Genomic DNA, 19,628 nt, shown 5'->3' with positions numbered 1-19,628 from the left:
GTTGATGCACTGATGGAAAGTGTATTTTGTGTGTTTTTGTGTTGATTTAATAAAAAAAAAAAATTAAAAAAAAATAAAAAGAATAATGCACAAAAACATAAAAATAGCAATGAGCAAATTCAGAGCCAGGAATATCTCTTAAGCAACTATATATATTAAATAATAGTACATTAAAATAAATTTAAAAAATGGCACATTGAGCCACAATAACTTAACAGCACCATAGCCTCAGTAGGCATTCATTGATTGATTAAAACTTGTATTAGTAGATTGCACAGTACAGTACATATTCCATACAATTGACCACTAAATGGTAACACCCCAATAAGATTTTCAATTACTTAGTAAATGACCAAGTCGAGGTGATCTACCTCATATATACATATACATACACACATATATCATTTATACACACACATATCATTTATACACACACATATCATTTATACACACACATATCATTTATACACACACATATCATTTATACACACACATATCATTTATACACACACATATCATTTATACACACACATATCATTTATACACACACATATCATTTATACACACACATATCATTTATACACACACATATCATTTATACACACACATATCATTTATACACACACATATCATTTATACACACACATGTCATTTATACACACACATATATCATTTATACACACACATATCATTTATACACACACATATCATTTATACACACACATATCATTTATACACGCACATATCATACATACACACACAAATCATTTATACACACACATATCATACATACACACACAAATCATACATACACACACATATCATACATACACACACAAATCATTTATACACACACATATCATACATACACACACAAATCATTTATACACACACATATCATACATACACACACATATCATTTATACACACACATATCATTTATACACACACATATCATACATACACACACATATCATTTATACACACACATATCATTTATACACACACATATCATACATACACACACATATCATTTATACACACACATATCATACATACACACACAAATCATTTATACACACACATATCATTTATACACACACATATCATACATACACACACATATCATACATACACACACATATCATACATACACACACAAATCATTTATACACACACATATACATACACACACAAATCATTTATACACACACATATCATACATACACACACATATCATTTATACACACACATATCATACGTACACACACAAATCATTTATACACACACATATCATACATACACACACATATCCTACATACACACACAAATCATACATACACACACATATCATGCATACACACACAAATCATTTATACACACACATATCATTTATACACACACATATACATACACACACAAATCATTTATACACACACATATCATAAATACACACACAAATCATTTATACACACACATATCATTTATACACACACATATCATACATACACACACATATCATTTATACACACACATATCATAAATACACACACAAATCATTTATACACACACATATCATTTATACACACACATATCATACATACACACACTTATCATACATACACACACAAATCATACATACACACACATATCATTTATACACACACATATCATACATACACACACATATCATACATACACACACAAATCATACATACACACACAAATCATTTATACACACACATATCATACATACACACATATATCATACATACACACACAAATCATACATACACACACATATCATTTATACACACACATATCATTTATACACACATATCATTTATACACACACATATCATTTATACACACACATATCATACATACACACACATATCATACATACACACACAAATCATACATACACACACATCATTTATACACACACATATCATTTATACACACACATATCATACATACACACACAAATCATACATACACACATATCATTTATACACACACATATCATACATACACACACATATCATTTATACACACACATATCATAAATACACACACAAATCATTTATACACACACATATCATGTATACACACACATATCATTTATACACACACATATCATAAATACACACACAAATCATTTATACACACACATATCATACATACACACACAAATCATTTATACACACACATATCATACATACACACACAAATCATTTATACACACACATATCATAAATACACACACAAATCATTTATACACACACATATCATTTATACACACACATATCATTTATACACACACATATCATAAATAAACACACAAATCATTTATACACACACATATCATACATACACACACAAATCATTTATACACACACATATCATACATACACACACATATCATACATACACACACAAATCATACATACACACACATATCATTTATACACACACATATCATACATACACACACAAATCATTTATACACACACATATCATACATACACACACAAATCATTTATACACACACGTATCATATATATATATATATACATACATTTATATATACAGTATATAATTTATAATTTATTTATTTTGCCGTTTTTGTTGACATGTTGAAGGTGTTTTAATGAATATACATGCATGTTTAACATATAGATTCCTATCTTTCATGAAGACAAGAATATAAGTTGGTGTATTACCCGATTCTGATGACTTGTATTGATTGGAATCAGACGTCCACGTTTTCAAATGGAGGAGAAAAAAGTTCCTCTTTTCTTTCTAATACTACATGAAAGTCGTTGGTTTTTGGCATCTTATCTGTCCAGCTTCCATATTCATTTTTATACACTTTACAAGAAATACATTGGCGGCAAACTCCGTAGCTTGTTAGCTTGTTTGCGCTGGCTTTCGGAGACTCTTATTTTGTTAGCGCAGGCGCGATGGAGCGGCGCTTTTATTGTGAAGACAGGAACTGTGCGATCAGTCTTTAGGCTTTTGACGGGAAGTACGGTTGAAATAAAAAGTGTCTTTTTTCCTTTACACTTTTGATTGATTGATACTTTTATTAGTAGATTGCACAGTACAGTACATATTCCGTACAATTGACCACTAAATGGTAACACCCCAATAAGTTTGTCAACATGTTTAAGTCGGGTCATGTGACCGCCTGGCTCTGTTTGATTGGTCCAACGTCACCAGTGACTGCATGTGATTGGTGAAACGCAGGCATGTGTAAATTCTACTTTGAAGCTCCGTCATTAACAAATTAATGCCGCGCAGAAAATCAAAGATCCCATCTGAACTTTAAACAAAATAAACACATTACAATTTATTCTGTATGATTTTGCAATGTAACTTTATGAGTGACAAGTGACAACAAGAGTGGCCCTGATGAATAAATCAATCAATCAATAAATCAATGTTTATTTATATAGCCCTAAATCACAAATGTCTCAAAGGACTGTACAAACCATTACGACTACAACATCCTCGGAAGAACCCACAAAAGGGCAAGGAAAACTCACATCCAGTGGGACGCCAGTGACAATGCTGACTATGAGAAAACTTGGAGAGGACCTCAGAAGTGGGCAACCCTTCTAGGGGACAGAAAGCAATGGATGTCGAGCGGGTCTAACATGATACTGTGGAAGTTCAATCCATAGTGGCTCCACCACAGCCGCGAGAGTTCAGTTCAAAGCGGATCCAAGACAGCAGCGAGAGTCCCGTCCACAGGAAACCATCCCAAGCGGAGGCGGATCAGCAGCGTAGAGATGTCCCCAACCGATGCACAGGCGAGCGGTCCATCCTGGGTCTCGACTCTGGACAGCCAGTACTTCATCCATGGTCATCGGACCGGACCCCCTCCGCAAGGGAGGGGGGGACATAGGAGAAAAAGAAAAGGAGCGGCAGATCAACTGGTCTAAAAAGGGAGTCTATTTAAAGGCTAGAGTATACAAATGAGTTTTAAGGTGAGACTTAAATGCTTCTACTGAGGTAGCATCTCGAACTGTTACCGGGGAGGGCATTCCAGAGTACTGGAGCCCGAACGGAAAATGCTCTATAGCCCGCAGACTTTTTTTGGGCTTTAGGAATCACTAATAAGCCGGAGTCCTTTGAAGGCAGATTTCTTGCCGGGACATATGGTACAATACAATCGGCAAGATAGGATGGAGCTAGACCGTGTAGTATTTTATATGTAAGTAGTAAAACCTTAAAGTCACATCTTAAGTGCACAGGAAGCCAGTGCAGGTGAGCCAGTATAGGTATATATGTATGTATATATGTATATAAAGGTATATACAGTATAGGTATATATGTATGTATATATGTATATAAAGGTATATACAGTATAGCGTATATATGTATGTATATATGTATATAAAGGTATATACAGTACAGGTATATATGTATGTATATATGTATATAAAGGTATATACAGTATAGGTATATATGTATGTATATATGTATATAAAGGTATATACAGTACAGGCGTAATGTGATCAAACTTTCTTGTTCTTGTCAAAAGTCTAGCAGCCGCATTTTGTACCAACTGTAATCTTTTAATGCTAGACATGGGGAGACCCGAAAATAATACGTTACAGTAATCGAGACGAGACGTAACAAACGCATGGATAATGATCTCAGCGTCTTTAGTGGACAGAATGGAGCGAATTTTAGCGATATTACGGAGATGAAAGAAGGCCGTTTTAGTAACGCTTTTAATGTGTGACTCGAGGGAGAGAGTTGGGCCGAAGATAATACCCAAACAATCTTTGTCAACACAGTTTAATTATCGTCTGTCGAGACACTTTACGGAGAGGATTTCCATCAATCACTTTATGAGCAAAACTGTTTGTAACCACACCAAAAACATGAGTAAAAAACCTTTTATCCAACCGGTATAGCTCGGTTGGTAGAGTGGCCGTGCCAGCAACTTGAGGGTTGCAGGTTCGATTCCCGCTTCCGCCATCCTAGTCACTACCGTTGTGTCCTTGGGCAAGGACACTTTACCCACCTGCTCCCAGTGCCACCCACACTGGTTTAAATGTAACTTAGATATTGGGTTTCACTATGTAAAGCGCTTTGAGTCACTAGAGAAAAGCGCTATATAAATATAATTCACTTCACTTCACTTATTAAAAACTGGTAATTTTCTGCCATAAAAACCAGGCTTAAACCAACTTTGTCATCCGTCGTTTCAACAGAAGCCGCTCACTCTCTCACCTGCACCAACACAAGCACTCATGGCACTTAGCCAGCGTTGCGTTTATGGCCACACAAAAGTCGGACAACCCCAATGCCACACAACGTGTAAATGCCAGGTTGTAACACTCTGACTCCTCAATCCGATGTGTGCTTATTCTACGGACATTTATTAAGAATGTTAATCTAAGGATATTATTCATGAAATATTGCCACTAGATTTCTTAAATGCTAATAAAAAGATGTATACTACAGACAGAAAGTTACAGGAACTAAATGTAATCTTTGAAAGGGGTAACATTTCTTTTAAAGGCAGATATACAATACTAGCACATAGTTCATGAAAAACATGTTTTTTTTGTTATTGTCATTGTAAGAGGGAAAAATCAGAAAATTATTTTAATAAAACATTTAAATTGTTAGATATTTGTCAGGTGTGGGACAGGTGTGACGCTGGTGTGGCCACACCTGATGTTCCTCAAATGTGCTCCACTGAATGCTCAGGGAGTTTGTGCGTTTGCTCACACATGGAAAATTTAGAGGGAATATTGACTACAAATATGTTTTGCCTTTTGCAGAACCACCAAAAACACTTCAACGTAATGAAAATGACACACAAACTGTACATACTACTGATGTGTTTTGATTATTTCGGCCTTTCTTTTGTTGAAGGTTAAAGGGGAACATTATCAGCAGACCTATGTAAGCGTCAATATATACCTTGATGGTGCAGAAAAAGACCATCTATTTTTTTAACCGACTTCCAAACTCTAAATGGGTGAATTTTGGCGAATTTAAACGCCTTTCTGGAGGCGATGACGTCAGAATGTGACGTCGCCGAGGTAACACACCCACCATTTTCATTTTCAACACATTACAAACACCGGGTCTCAGCTCTGTTATTTTCCGTTTTTTTGACTATTTTTTGGAACCTTGGAGACATCATGCCTCGTGGGTGTGTTGTCGGAGGGTGTAACAACACTAACAGGGAGGGATTCAAGTTGCACCACTGGCCCGAAGATGCCAAAGTGTCTGCCGCCAGACCCCCATTGAATGTGCCAGAGTGTCTCCACATTTGACCGGCGATGCTAAGACAGACATGGCACAGAGATGTATGGATAACCTGCAGATGCATTTGCAACGATAGTCAACGAAATCACAAAAGTGAGTTTTGTTGATGTTGACTGCCAGCTAATCGATGCTAACATGCTTCGCTAATCGATGCTAACATGCTATTTACCGGCGGTGCTAAAGCAGACATGGTACAGAGATGTACCATATTGCACCAGATCTAACTATATTGCACAGAAAACAATGCAATTAAATTCAAGGGGGCAGGGAATGCATTCAAAACTTCTGATCTACATCCAACAAATGCACTTGAAATAAATAAATAAATAATATATACAAGGACAAAAAGGAGATATTCGACATTTTGAGTGATATGCATACTGGAGCTTTAAAAATGTGTGTTAGTGAGGTAGAACTCAACTTGGAGAGGAGTTAAAAAAAAATCACTTGAAATGAGGTTAAGGGCACTTAAATAAAAGATCTTAAAATAGCAGACATCTATGAACAATGTCTGAAAGCATATCTTCAAATCGCTGCTAAATTACCATGAAAACGCAAACAAGATTAAATACCGTTTGAGCTATTTGTGACCATTTTAAATAACATGTCGTCATTTTGTCAATGTGTTTGTTTGTGTGCGCCGACCCTTAAAGGGGAACATTATCACCAGACCTATGCAAGTGTCAATATATGTATTTTTTTAACCGATTTCCGAACTCTAAATGGGTGAATTTCGGCAAATTAAACGCCTTTCTGTTTATCGGTCTTTTAGCGATGACATCACCGAAGTAAATCACCCGCCATTTTCATTTCAACACATTACAAACACCGGGTCTCAGCTCTGTTATTTTCCCGTTTTTTCGACTATTTTTGGAACCTTGGAGACATCATGCCTCGTCGGTGTGTTGTCGGAGGGTGTAACAACACTAACAGGGAGGGATTCAAGTTGCACCACTGGCCCCAAGATGCCAAAGTGTCTGCCGCCAGACCCCCATTGAATGTGCCAGAGTGTCTCCACATTTTACCGGCGATGCTAAGACAGACATGGCACAGAGATGTATGGATAACCTGTAGATGCATTGTAACGATAGTCAACAAAATCACAAAGGTGAGTTTTGTTGATTTTGACTGCCAGCTAATTGATGCTAACATGCTACGCTAATCGATGCTAACATGCTATTTACCGGCGGTGCTAAAGCAGACATGGAACAGAGATGTATGGATAACCTGCAGATGCATTTGCAACTATATTACGTTTCCTTCCACCCACATTTAATGCGAAAAAAAACACTTACCAATCGACGGATTTAAGTTGCTCCAGTGTCAAAAGATGCGAAAGTCCTGATCGTTTGGTCCGCACATTTTACCGGCGATGCTAACGCAGCTATTCGGCCATGCTATGGCTATGAATAGCGTCAATAGCTATTCGCTCAATAGCTTCAGTTTCTTCTTCAATATTTTCATACTCCAACCATCTGTTTCAATACATGCGTAATCTGTTGAATCGCTTAAGTCGCTGAAATCCGAGTTTGAATCCGAGCTAATGTCACTATATCTTGCTGTGCTATTCCCATTGTTTGTTTACATTGGCAGCACTGTGTGACGTCACAGGGAAATGGCCAGTGTCTTCGCAGAGAGCCGAAAATAAGGCACTTTAAAGCTTTATTTAGGGATATTCCGAGACCGGTAAAAATTTGTAAAAAAAACTTCAAAAAATACAACAAGCCACTGGGAACTGATTTTTATTGTTTTTAACCCTTTTTGAAATTGTGATAATGTTCCCCTTTAAGTGAGACCTGTTATTTATAAGCAGAAACATGCATATTTGCCATGCCTTTCAGAATAGTGACATTTACAATGGGGCCTCTTTTGTTAACAGTTAGCTCAATAATCCAGTATTTGTGTTGTGTTTGTTATGATCAGTTGGTTTCAAATGGCCGATGAAAGCATTGGAATAGCACCCCCGATGTGCAATCTTAATGTTGCTTTGTGTTCAGTGTGTCACACAGCAGCTGTTTGCTAATGTAGCTAATAGTCCAAAAATGGCATTATTCGTGCAACTTATTATGGGAACATAGCAGGCCCATCACATTGTGTTTGTCTTTAATATGACGCGTGCAGTTTTGCTTCCAGCAGAAATGTCCTCTTTCATTGTTTGCAGCCACGCATCTCCCATGTGCATCGCTCAATGGTGTCCATGTGGCTGGGGGGGAGGGTTCGGCTCCAACTATGAGAGAGGGTCTATGTGGCGCTGTGTGTGTGTGTGTGTGTGTGTGTGTGCGCGTATTGACCGTGCCCTCGGAGTCAGCATAGGCAGATTAGAAATGATTGTTATATAACACCTGCAGGTTTATTTAAGTTAGACCTCTCAGTACTATTGCTTAGTATAGTAGGGGACAAAGGGGAAAAGAATATGCAACCGTATTATTATGAAGGTTCCTGAAATGTGGGTCAGTGTGGCTCAGAGGCTCAGTTGCAGTGCTCAGTTTGTTTGCATACTCACGCTCACACACATTTGCAGATTCCCTCTTATTCTCACGCGCTCACTTGTGCATGTACCGGTCCTTTAAGGTTGAACACTGTTTGTTTTGTAAAACAGAAAATAGAAACAGTCCTGTTCCGATGTCACTGTCACAGTGTTCATTTTGACAGCAGTTTCATGCGTTTGTTACGTCTCGCCTCGACTACTGTAACGTATTATTTTCGGGTCTCCCCATGTCTAGCATTAAAAGATTACAGTTGGTACAAAATGCGGCTGCTAGACTTTTGACAAGAACAAGAAAGTTTGATCACATTACGCCTGTACTGTATATACCTTTATATACATATATACATACATATATACCTATACTGTATATACCTTTATATACATATATACATACATATATACCTGTACTGGCTCACCTGCACTGGCTTCCTGTGCACTTAAGATGTGACTTTAAGGTTTTACTACTTACGTATAAAATACTACACGGTCTAGCTCCATCCTATCTTGCCGATTGTATTGTACCATATGTCCCGGCAAGAAATCTGCGTTCAAAGGACTCCGGCTTATTAGTGATTCCCAAAGCCCAAAAAAAGTCTGCGGGCTATAGAGCATTTTCCGTTCGGGCTCCAGTACTCTGGAATGCCCTCCCGGTAACAGTTCGAGATGCCACCTCAGTAGAAGCATTTAAGTCTCACCTTAAAACTCATTTGTATACTCTAGCCTTTAAATAGACTCCCTTTTTAGACCAGTTGATCTGCCGTTTCTTTTCTTTTTCTTCTATGTCCCACTCTCCCGTGTGGAGGGGGTCCGGTCCGATCCGGTGGCCATGTACTGCTCGCCTGTGTATCGGCTGGGGACATCTCTGCGCTGCTGGTCCGCCTCCGCTTGGGATGGTTTCCTGCTGGCTCCGCTGTGAACGGGACTCTCGCTGCTGTGTCTTGGATCCTCTTTGGACTGGACTCTCGCGACTGTGTTGGATCCATTATGGATTGAACTTTCACAGTATCATGTTAGACCCGCTCGACATCCATTGCTTTCCTCCTCTCCAAGGTTCTCATAGTCAGCATTGTCACCGACGTCCCACTGGGTGTGAGTTTTCCTTGCCCTTATGTGGGCCTACCGAGGATGTCGTGGTGGTTTGTGCAGCCCTTTGAGACACTAGTGATTTAGGGCTATATAAGTAAACATTGATTGATGATTGATTGATTGATTGTAGTTTTTGTCATAGTCTTTTGACGAAAAAGTATTTTAGTTTTAGTCGAGTTTTACTCCTCTTTATTGATTTAGTTTTAGCCAACAAAATTGCACATTTTAGTCGGCTACAATTCAATCAATCAATCAATCAATGTTTATTTATATAGCCCCAAATCACAAATGTCTCAAAGGACTGCACAAATCATTACGACTACAACATCCTCGGAAGAACCCACAAATTGGAGTAGATTTAGTTGACTCAATATGAAGTAGAAAACCCAAAACCAGTGAAGTTGGCACGTTGTGTAATTCGTAAATCAATCAATCAATCAATCAATGTTTACTTATATAGCCCTAAATCACTAGTGTCTCAAAGGGCTGCACAGACCACCACGACATCCTCGGTAGGCCCACAAAAGGGCAAGGAAAACTCACACCCAGTGGGCAGGGAGAATTCACATCCAGTGGGACGCCAGTGACAATGCTGACTATGAGAAACCTTGGAGAGGACCTCAGATGTGGGCAACCCCCCCCTCTAGGGGACCGAAAGCAATGGATGTCGAGCGGGTCTAACATGATACTGTGAAAGTTCAATCCATAGTGGCTCCAAGACAGCAGCGAGAGTCCCGTCCACAGGAAACCATCTCAAGCGGATCAGCAGCGTAGAGATGTCCCCAACCGATACAGGCGAGCGGTCCATCCTGGGTCCCGACGAGCGGTCCATTCTGGGTCTCGACTCTGGACAGTCAGTACTTCATCCATGGTCATCGGACCGGACCCCCTCCACAAGGGAGGGGGGGACATAGGAGAAAGAAAAGAAGCGGCAGATCAACTGGTCTAAAAAGGAGGTCTATTTAAAGGCTAGAGTATACAGATGAGTTTTAAGGTGAGACTTAAATGCTTCTACTGAGGTAGCATCTCGAACTGTCATACTGCGCCACACATTTTTAATGGGAGACTGGTCTGTACTACAGGCAGTCCAGTCCAGTCTTTTACTATGGAGCCACACTCTTGTAACACGTGGCTTGCTGAAATAAGCAGGGGCGTCCATGATAATTTTGCTTGGATGACAACATATGTTGCTCCAAAACCTGTATGTACCATTCAGCATTAATGGTGCCTTCACAGATGTGTAAGTTACCCATGCCTTGGGCACTAATGCACCCCCATACCATCACAGATGCTGGCTTTTCAATTTTGCGCCTATAACAATCCGGATGATTATTTTCCTCTTTGGTCCGGAGGACTCGATGTCCACAGTTGACAAAAAAAAAAATTAAAAATTTGGACTCGTCAGACCACAGAATACTTTTCCACTTTGCATCAGTCCATCTTGGATGATCTCAGGCCCAGGGAAGACAGCAGCTTTTCTGGGTGTTTTTGATAAATGGCTTTCGCTTTGTATAGTAGTTTTAACTTGCACTTACAGATGTAATGACAAACTGTAGTTACTGACAGTGGTTTTCTGAAGTGTTCCTTTGATTGATTGATTGATTGATACTACACGGGGACGGCGTGGCGCAGTGGAAGAGTGGCCGTGCGCAACCCGAGGGTCCCTGGTTCAAATCCCACCTAGTACCAACCTCGTCACGTCCGTTGTGTCCTGAGCAAGACACTTCACCCTTGCTCCTGATGGGTGCTGGTTGGCGCCTTGCATGGCAGCTCCCTCCATCAGTGTGTGAATGTGTGTGTGAATGGGTAAATGTGGAAGTAATTTCAAAGCGCTTTGAGTACCTTGAAGGTAGAAAAGCGCTATACAAGTACAACCCATTTATTTATTTATTTTATTAGTAGAATGCACAGTTCAGTCCATAATCCGTACAATTGACCACTAAATGGTATCACCCGAATAAGTTTTTCAACTTGTTTAAGTCGGGGTCCACGTTAATCAATTCATGGTAAAGCCCATGTGGTGATATCCTTTGCGCACTGATGTCGCTTTTTGATGGAGTACTCCCTGAGGGATCGAAGGTTGGTAATATCATCACATTTTTGCAGAGATTTCTCCAGATTCATCGAATATTACGGACCGTAGATGGTGATATCCCCTAAATTCGTTGTAATAGCCCGTTGAGAAATGTTGTTCTTAAACTGTTCAACAATTTGCTTAGGCATTTGTTCACAATGTGGTGACCCCTCGCCCCATCCTTGTTTGTGAATGACTGAGCATTTCACGGAAGCTGCTTTTATACCCAATCACGGCACCCACCTGTTCCCAATTAGCCTGTTCACCTGTGGGATGCTCCAAATAAGTGTTTGATGAGCATTCCTCAACTTTCTCGGTCTTTTTTGCCACTTGTGCCAGCTTTTTTTAAACGTGTTGGAGGCATCAAATTCCAAATGAGCTAAAATTTGCAAAAACTAACAACATTTTTTCAGTTTGAACGTTAGGTATCTTGTCTTTGCAGTCTATTCATTTGTAAATAGTTGAAAAAGGATTTGCAAATCATTGTATTTTGTTTTTATTTAGGATTTACACAACGTGCCAACTTCACTGGTTTTGTACAACATTTAGTGTCTCTTTAAAGCACCTTTATTTAAACAACCTGCAAAGCATTTGTTTTCCACAAAAGTAGCATTATTTTAAGGTCAGGTATGATCTATGATGCATACAATGGTCAATGCCAATAAATATCTTTCAGGCACCTTTTTTATTTTTGATGCTACGTCTCTGGCAAAGCGGGCATGTACAGCATGTCTGTTGTGAAACGGAGTTACGATGCATGCTTAAATTATGGTTTGTTTATGAACGCAGGAGAACCAAACGCAGGTCCTCTCCAAGGTTTCTCATAGTCAGCATTGTCACTGGCGTCCCACTGGATGTGAATTCTCCCTGCCCACTGGGTGTGAGTTTTCCTTGCCCTTTTGTGGGTTCTTCCGAGGATGTTGTAGTCGTAATGATTTGTGCAGTCCTTTGAGACATTTGTGATTTGGGGCTATATAAATAAACATTGATTGATTGATTGAAAAACACATAGCTTTAATCTACAGTTGTGTAGACGTCACCAAGACGACATCTTATAGCATCAAAAATAAAATGTCTCCTCTTCACTTTCTCCCGGGTGTCCACATTAAGATGTGGAACGTGTTGAATCCGTACATTTTTGATTGTAAGGCTAAAGACACACCTTTTTAATCAGGCTTTTCTGCGATCATCTCTTTTTTATTATTATATTGTGCGTTTTTTTAGTCTTAATCATTAATATTTCTGCTATTATTCTATTATTTTATATATAATATATGTATATATAATATAAAACATGTAAAATATATGTAAAAATGGTACTATAAATAATATAAATGTTACATTAATATTTATATTATTTATATAGTGTATATATATATTTCATATGTTTTATATTTTATATATCTATATATGTACATATATATGTATATATATATATCCCTCCATCCATCCATTTCCTACCGCTTATTCCCTTTCGGGGTCGCGGGGGGCGCTGGCGCCTATCTCAGCTACAATCGGGCGGAAGGCAGGGTACACCCTGGACAAGTCGCCTTCTTATCGCAGGGCCAACACAGATAGACAGACAACATTCACACTCACATTCACTCACTAGGGCCAATATATATATATATACACACACATATATATATATATATATATATATATATATATGTATATATGTATGAATGGATATATATATATTATATATAAAAATATAATATATATAATATATAAAACATATGATAAAATATATGTAAAAATGGAAATATAAATAATATAAATATTACATTAATTGCATCCAAAATCAAATGTGTCCTATTCACTTTCCCCCAGGTGTACACATTACGATGTGGAACATGTTGAATCCGTACATTTTTGAATGTAAGGATAAAACACCGCTCAATAAAGTACAATCGAATCGCTCCTCACTATCGCAAAATGACTCCAAGAAAACACACAAAGCCAAAGAAAAAGCAAAACACGGTTAACAGATAAATCATTGATTCCAGCCTAAATTTGACTATCCAGCCATACATTTTCTACAGCTTGTCCCTTTTGGGGTAAATAAAGTAAAATGGTATTGCTCCTCACTATTGCAAAATGACTCCAAGAAAGTATACAAAGCCAAAGAAAAAGCAGAACACGGTTAACAGATAAATCATTGATTCCAGCCTAAATTTGACTATCCATCCATACATTTTCTACAGCTTGTCCCTTTTGGGGTACATAAAGTAAACTGGTATCGCTCCTCACCATTGCAAAATGACTTCAAGAAAACACACAAAGCCAAAGAATAAGCAAAACACGGTCAACAGATAATCATCGATACCAGCCTGAATTTGACTATCCACTCATCCATTTTCTACCGCTTGTCCCTTTTGGGGTAAATAAAGTAAAATTGTATAGCCCCTCACCGTTGCAAAATGACTTCAAGGAAACACACAAAGCCAAAGAAGAAGCAAAACACGGTTAACAGATAAATCATTTATTCCAGCCTAAATTTGACTATCCAGCCATACATTTTCTACCGCTTGTCCCTTTTGGGGTAAATAAAGTAAAATCGTATCGCTCCTCACTATTGCAAAATGACTCCAAGAAAAAAACACAAATCCAAAGAAAAAGCAAAACACGGTTAACAGATAATCATCGATACCAGCCTGAGTTTGACTATCCATCCATTCATTTTCTACCGCTTGTCCCTTTAAGGGGTAAATAAAGTAAAATTGTATCGCCCCTCACCGTTGCAAAATGACTTCAAGGAAACACACAAAGCCAAAGAAAAAGCAGAACACGGTTAACAGATAATCCTTGGCAGTATTTATGAGACGTGCAGCACATGCCCTGCATAGTAAAACCTGCAGCTTGTTAACAAGTCAGCACACTGGCAGCTCTCACAATTGTTGAAATGAGTTTAATTATCATTTTAAATATAATAAACATGACACTGTGGTATTTTTCTTTCGTTCATGTTTGATGTGGATGCCCAACAAGGTGAGAGTCTTGTTCCTGCAAAGCTGCAATTACCGAGCAATGGGCTGCCGGCCGGTCTCTCCCTGATCAAGCTCACACACCCTCTCTTCCACAGGATTGTGAAAAAGGGCAGAGGCCAAGTGGAGCGCCTCGTGTAGTGGCACGTCCACCGCTCTTCCTCTTTTCAGCGCAGCGTGCGACGTAGCTGCTTCAACGCCCCAAAAATATGCCCAGGACGATATGGCAAACAAAAACAGTCCCTGGGTTTTGCGTGGGTTTAGGCTTCAGTCAAGAATGGAGGTTTCCCTTTTTTAAGAGATGTCTGGTTTCACTCAAGCTTGATGGCTCCCTCATGGCCTCGTCTTATATTGGGCAGTCAAGACAAGAACCTGGAACCTGGCCCTGAAGGCACATATGCACCCGACACTAAATGGCTGCCTTTCATAGTTTTCCCAGCCCCTCGGACTTTATATAGTCGATTTGAACAAAGAAGCCCGAAAACTTTAACCCTTTTTTATTGATAGATGACCAATAGAGACAGGTGCTATCATTACCTTCTTATGCAAACTGACACACATGGACATCATCTGCTTCGAACCAAAAAGGGGAAATGACCTATTTTCAATCAATCAATCAATCAATCAATCAATGTTTATTTATATAGCCCCAAATCACAAATGTCTCAAAGGACTGCACAAATCATTACAACTACAACATCCTCGGAAGAACCCACAAAAGGGCAAGGAAAACTCACACCCAGTGGGCAGGGAGAATTCACATCCAGTGGGACGCCAGTGACAATGCTGACTATGAGAAACCTTGGAGAGGACCTCAGATGTGGGCAACCCCCCCCCCTCTAGGGGACCGAAAGCAATGGATGACGAGCGGGTCTAACATGATACTGTGAAAGTTCAATCCATAGTGGCTCCAAGACAGCAGTGAGAGTCCCGTCCACAGGAAACCATCTCAAGCGGATCAGCAGCGTAGAGATGTCCCCAACCGATACAGGCGAGCGGTCCATCCTGGGTCCCGACGAGCGGTCCATTCTGGGTCTCGACTCTGGACAGTCAGTACTTCATCCATGGTCATCGGACCGGACCCCCTCCACAAGGGAGGGGGGGACATAGGAGAAAGAAAAGAAGCGGCAGATCAACTGGTCTAAAAAGGAGGTCTATTTAAAGGCTAGAGTATACAGATGAGTTTTAAGATGAGACTTAAATGCTTGTTAAAACATTTCGACAGCCCAAGTCAGCCAGAACTGGATCATTTTATCCGAAGCACAAATCCCGCCGGACCAATAAGTCACTACTTCAATCAATCAATCAATCATCAATCAATGTTTACTTATATAGCCCTAAATCACTAGTGTCTCAAAGGGCTGCACAAACCACTACGACATCCTCGGTAGGCCCACATAAGGGCAAGGAAAACTCACACCCAGTGGGACGTCGGTGCCAATGATGACTATGAGAACATGATACTGTGATACTGATGATACTGATGACTAAGAGAACATATGAGAACATGATACTGTGAAAGATCAATCCATAATGGATCCAACACAGTCGCGAGAGTCCAGTCCAAAGCGGGTCCACCAACACAGCAGCGAGAGTCCCGTTCACAGCGGAGCCAGTAGGAAACCATCCCAAGCGGAGGCTGATCAGCAGCGCAGAGATGTCCCCAGCCGATACAAAGGCGAGCAGTACATGGCCACCGGATCGGACCGGACTCCCTCCACAAGGGAGAGTGGGACATAGAAGAAAAAGAAGAGAAACGGCAGATCAACTGGTCTAAAAAGGGAGTCCATTTTTTTTTTCATTTCACATGTCTTTAAATGGAAATTTAGCAAGCTATGTCGCGAAGTCCCAAGACAGTAGAGCAGGGGTAGGGAACCTATGGCTCTAGAGCCAGATGTGGCTCTTTTGATGACTGCATCTGGCTCTCGGATAAATCTGAGCTGACATTGCTTGACACGATAAGTAATGAATAATTCCACTTGTAATAAGTGTTAAAAATAATGTTCAAAACATAAAACATTCTCATGCTTTTTTAGTCCGTCCATCCGTTTACTACCGCACCTGTTCAAGAAGTTGCATTAAGAAGTTATTTATTTGTTATTGGTTAGTGTGGGGCTTGCCCTCCTGGGGGTTCTTCGGACCACCAAGCACTGACATGAGAGCCCGTTTCAGGGTTACAATAATGTTTTATTTTTCAATAAGTCTCTCAGTGGCTTTCCAGCAATTGTCTTTTTCTCTTTCGTTCTCGCTCGCACTCTGGCTCCAGCCCCAACCCCGTCTCTCCTCCTGGCCGCTGCTTATAACATAGCGACAGGTGATTAGATAAAAAGGCCCAGGTGGGCCATCTACGCACCTGTCGCTGATTTCTAGGCCAGTCCTGGCACACCCTGCTTCGCTGCAGGCCCGCAGGCCACGCCCCCTCCACAGTTAGCTTCAGAATAACAATGTTATTACAGAAAATAACAGACTTATTATACTCTATAAATGTTGGTTTTACTTAAAAATGTACGTGATTAGTTGTGTTCAGTGTAAAAAATATATTATATGGCTCTTACGGAAATATATTTTAAAATATTTGGCTTCTTGGCTCTCTCAGCCAAAAAGGTTCCCGACCCCTGCAGTAGACGATCCCTTTTTTTTTCTGTGTCATTCATTGGAAATAATATAACTACAAATAGTAAGTTCCAGTGTCAAACTGTCACCGTGAAAAGGGTTATTAACCATAAAGGCACATTTTTAAGTAACATATACATTGGTGCCTTATACTGGACATATTATCATTTTTATTTTTCTCCAAACACTGTTTCCATATGAGTTGGGAAATTGTGTTAGATGTAAATATAAACAGAATAAAATGATTTACAAAGACAACATATTTGATGTTCAAACTGATAAACATTTATTTTTTTTAGCAAATAATCATTAACTTTGGAATTTGATGGCAGCAACACGTGACAAAGAAGTTGGGAAAAGGTGGCAATAAATACTGATAAAGTTGAGGAATGCTCATCAAACACTTATGTGGAACATCCCACAGGTGTGCAGGCTAATTGGGAACAGGTGGGTGCCATGATTGGGTATAAAAGCAGCTTCCATGAAATGCTAAGTAATTCACAAACAAGGATGGGGCGAGTGTCACCAATTTGTAAGCAAATTGTCGAACAGTTTTAGAACAACATTTCTCAACCAGCTATTGCAAGGAATTTAGGGATTTCAACATCTACGATCCATAATATCATCAAAAGGTTCAGAGAATCTGGAGAAATCACTCCACGTAAGCGGCATGGCCGGAAAACCAACATTGAATGACCGTGACGTTTGATCCCTCAGACGGCACTGTACCAAAAACCGACATCAATCTCTAAAGGATATCACCACATGGGCTCAGGAACACCACAGTCACTATATACAGTTTGTCGCTACATCTGTAAGTGCAAGTTAAAGCTCTACTATGCAAAGCGAAAGCCATTTATCAACAACATCCAGAAACGCCGTCGGCTTCTCTGGGCCCGAGATCATCCAAGATGGACTGATGCAAAGTGTAAAAGTGTTCTGTGGTCTGACGAGTCCACATTTCACATTTTTTGGGTAAATACAGTTAAAACACTTCCTTGTGGTCTACATAAAATGAAATGGTGGTTCTTTGGGCAAAAGTGTGTATAGATTATGTTTTATAGTGCGCCGTTTTGTGGGCTGGTCTTATTTACTGCGTCTTCTCCCCACCATGTACTGAGAGATAGAAGTTCAAACTATAAACTACTTTGTATTAGAAAAGGCTACAGCTGAAGATGCATGTGCATGTACGAGCCAGTCCGCCCCACAACAAGAGGATAGAATACCATCCATCCGTCCATCCATCCATCCATTTACTACCGCTTGTCCCTTTTTGGGGACGCGGGGGTTGCTGGAGCATATCTCAGCTACAATCGGGCGGAAGGCAGGGTACACCCTGGACAAGTCGCCACCTCGTCGCAGGGCCAACACAGATAGACAGACAACATTCACACACTAGGGGCCAATTTAGTGTTGCCAATCAACCTATCCCAGGTGCATGTCTTTGGAAGTGGGAGGAAAGCCGGAGTGCCCGGAGGGAACCCACGCAGTCACGGGGAGAACATGCAAACTCCACACAGAAAGATCCCGAGCCCGGGATTGAACCCAGGACTGCTCAGGACGTTCGTTATTGTGAGGTACATGCACCAACCCCTTATCCAAGCAACTTTATCATGGACGCCCCTGCTTATTTCAGCAAATCAATGCCAAACCACGTGTTACAACAGCATGGCTTCATAGTAAAAGAGTGCGGGTACTAGACTTACTTGCATGTAATCCAGACCTGTCTTCCATTGAAAATGCGTGGCGCATTATGAAGTCTAAAATACCACAACAGAGACCCCGGACTGTTGAACAACTCAAGCTGTACATCAAGAATTGGAAATAATTCATTCAATCAATCAATCAATGTTTATTTATATAGCCCCAAATCACAAATCATTACGACTACAACATCCTCGGAAGAACCCACAAAAGGGCAAGGAAAACTCACACCCAGTGGGCAGGGAGAATTCACATCCAGTGGGACGCCAGTGACAGTGCTGACTATGAGAAACCTTGGAGAGGACCTCAGATGTGGGCAACCCCCCCCCCCCCCCCCCCCCCTCTAGGGGACCGAAAAGCAATGGATGTCGAGCGG

At 40.0% G+C, this 19,628-nt stretch overlaps 1 protein-coding gene across 3 annotated transcripts in view; it reads left to right on the top strand.

The window, feature by feature from the left end:
- tet1 (tet methylcytosine dioxygenase 1) overlaps positions 1 to 19,628 on the top strand; it is a 146,133-nt gene that overhangs the window by 8,275 nt on the left and 118,230 nt on the right. The gene's annotated exons all lie outside the window — the stretch shown is intronic.

Source organism: Nerophis ophidion, linkage group LG09, assembly GCF_033978795.1.
Source record: "Nerophis ophidion isolate RoL-2023_Sa linkage group LG09, RoL_Noph_v1.0, whole genome shotgun sequence".
Classification (NCBI taxonomy): Eukaryota; Metazoa; Chordata; class Actinopteri; order Syngnathiformes; family Syngnathidae; genus Nerophis; species Nerophis ophidion.
The sequence above is the reverse complement of the archived record's forward strand: the minus strand, read 5'-3'. Positions and strand labels throughout refer to the sequence as shown.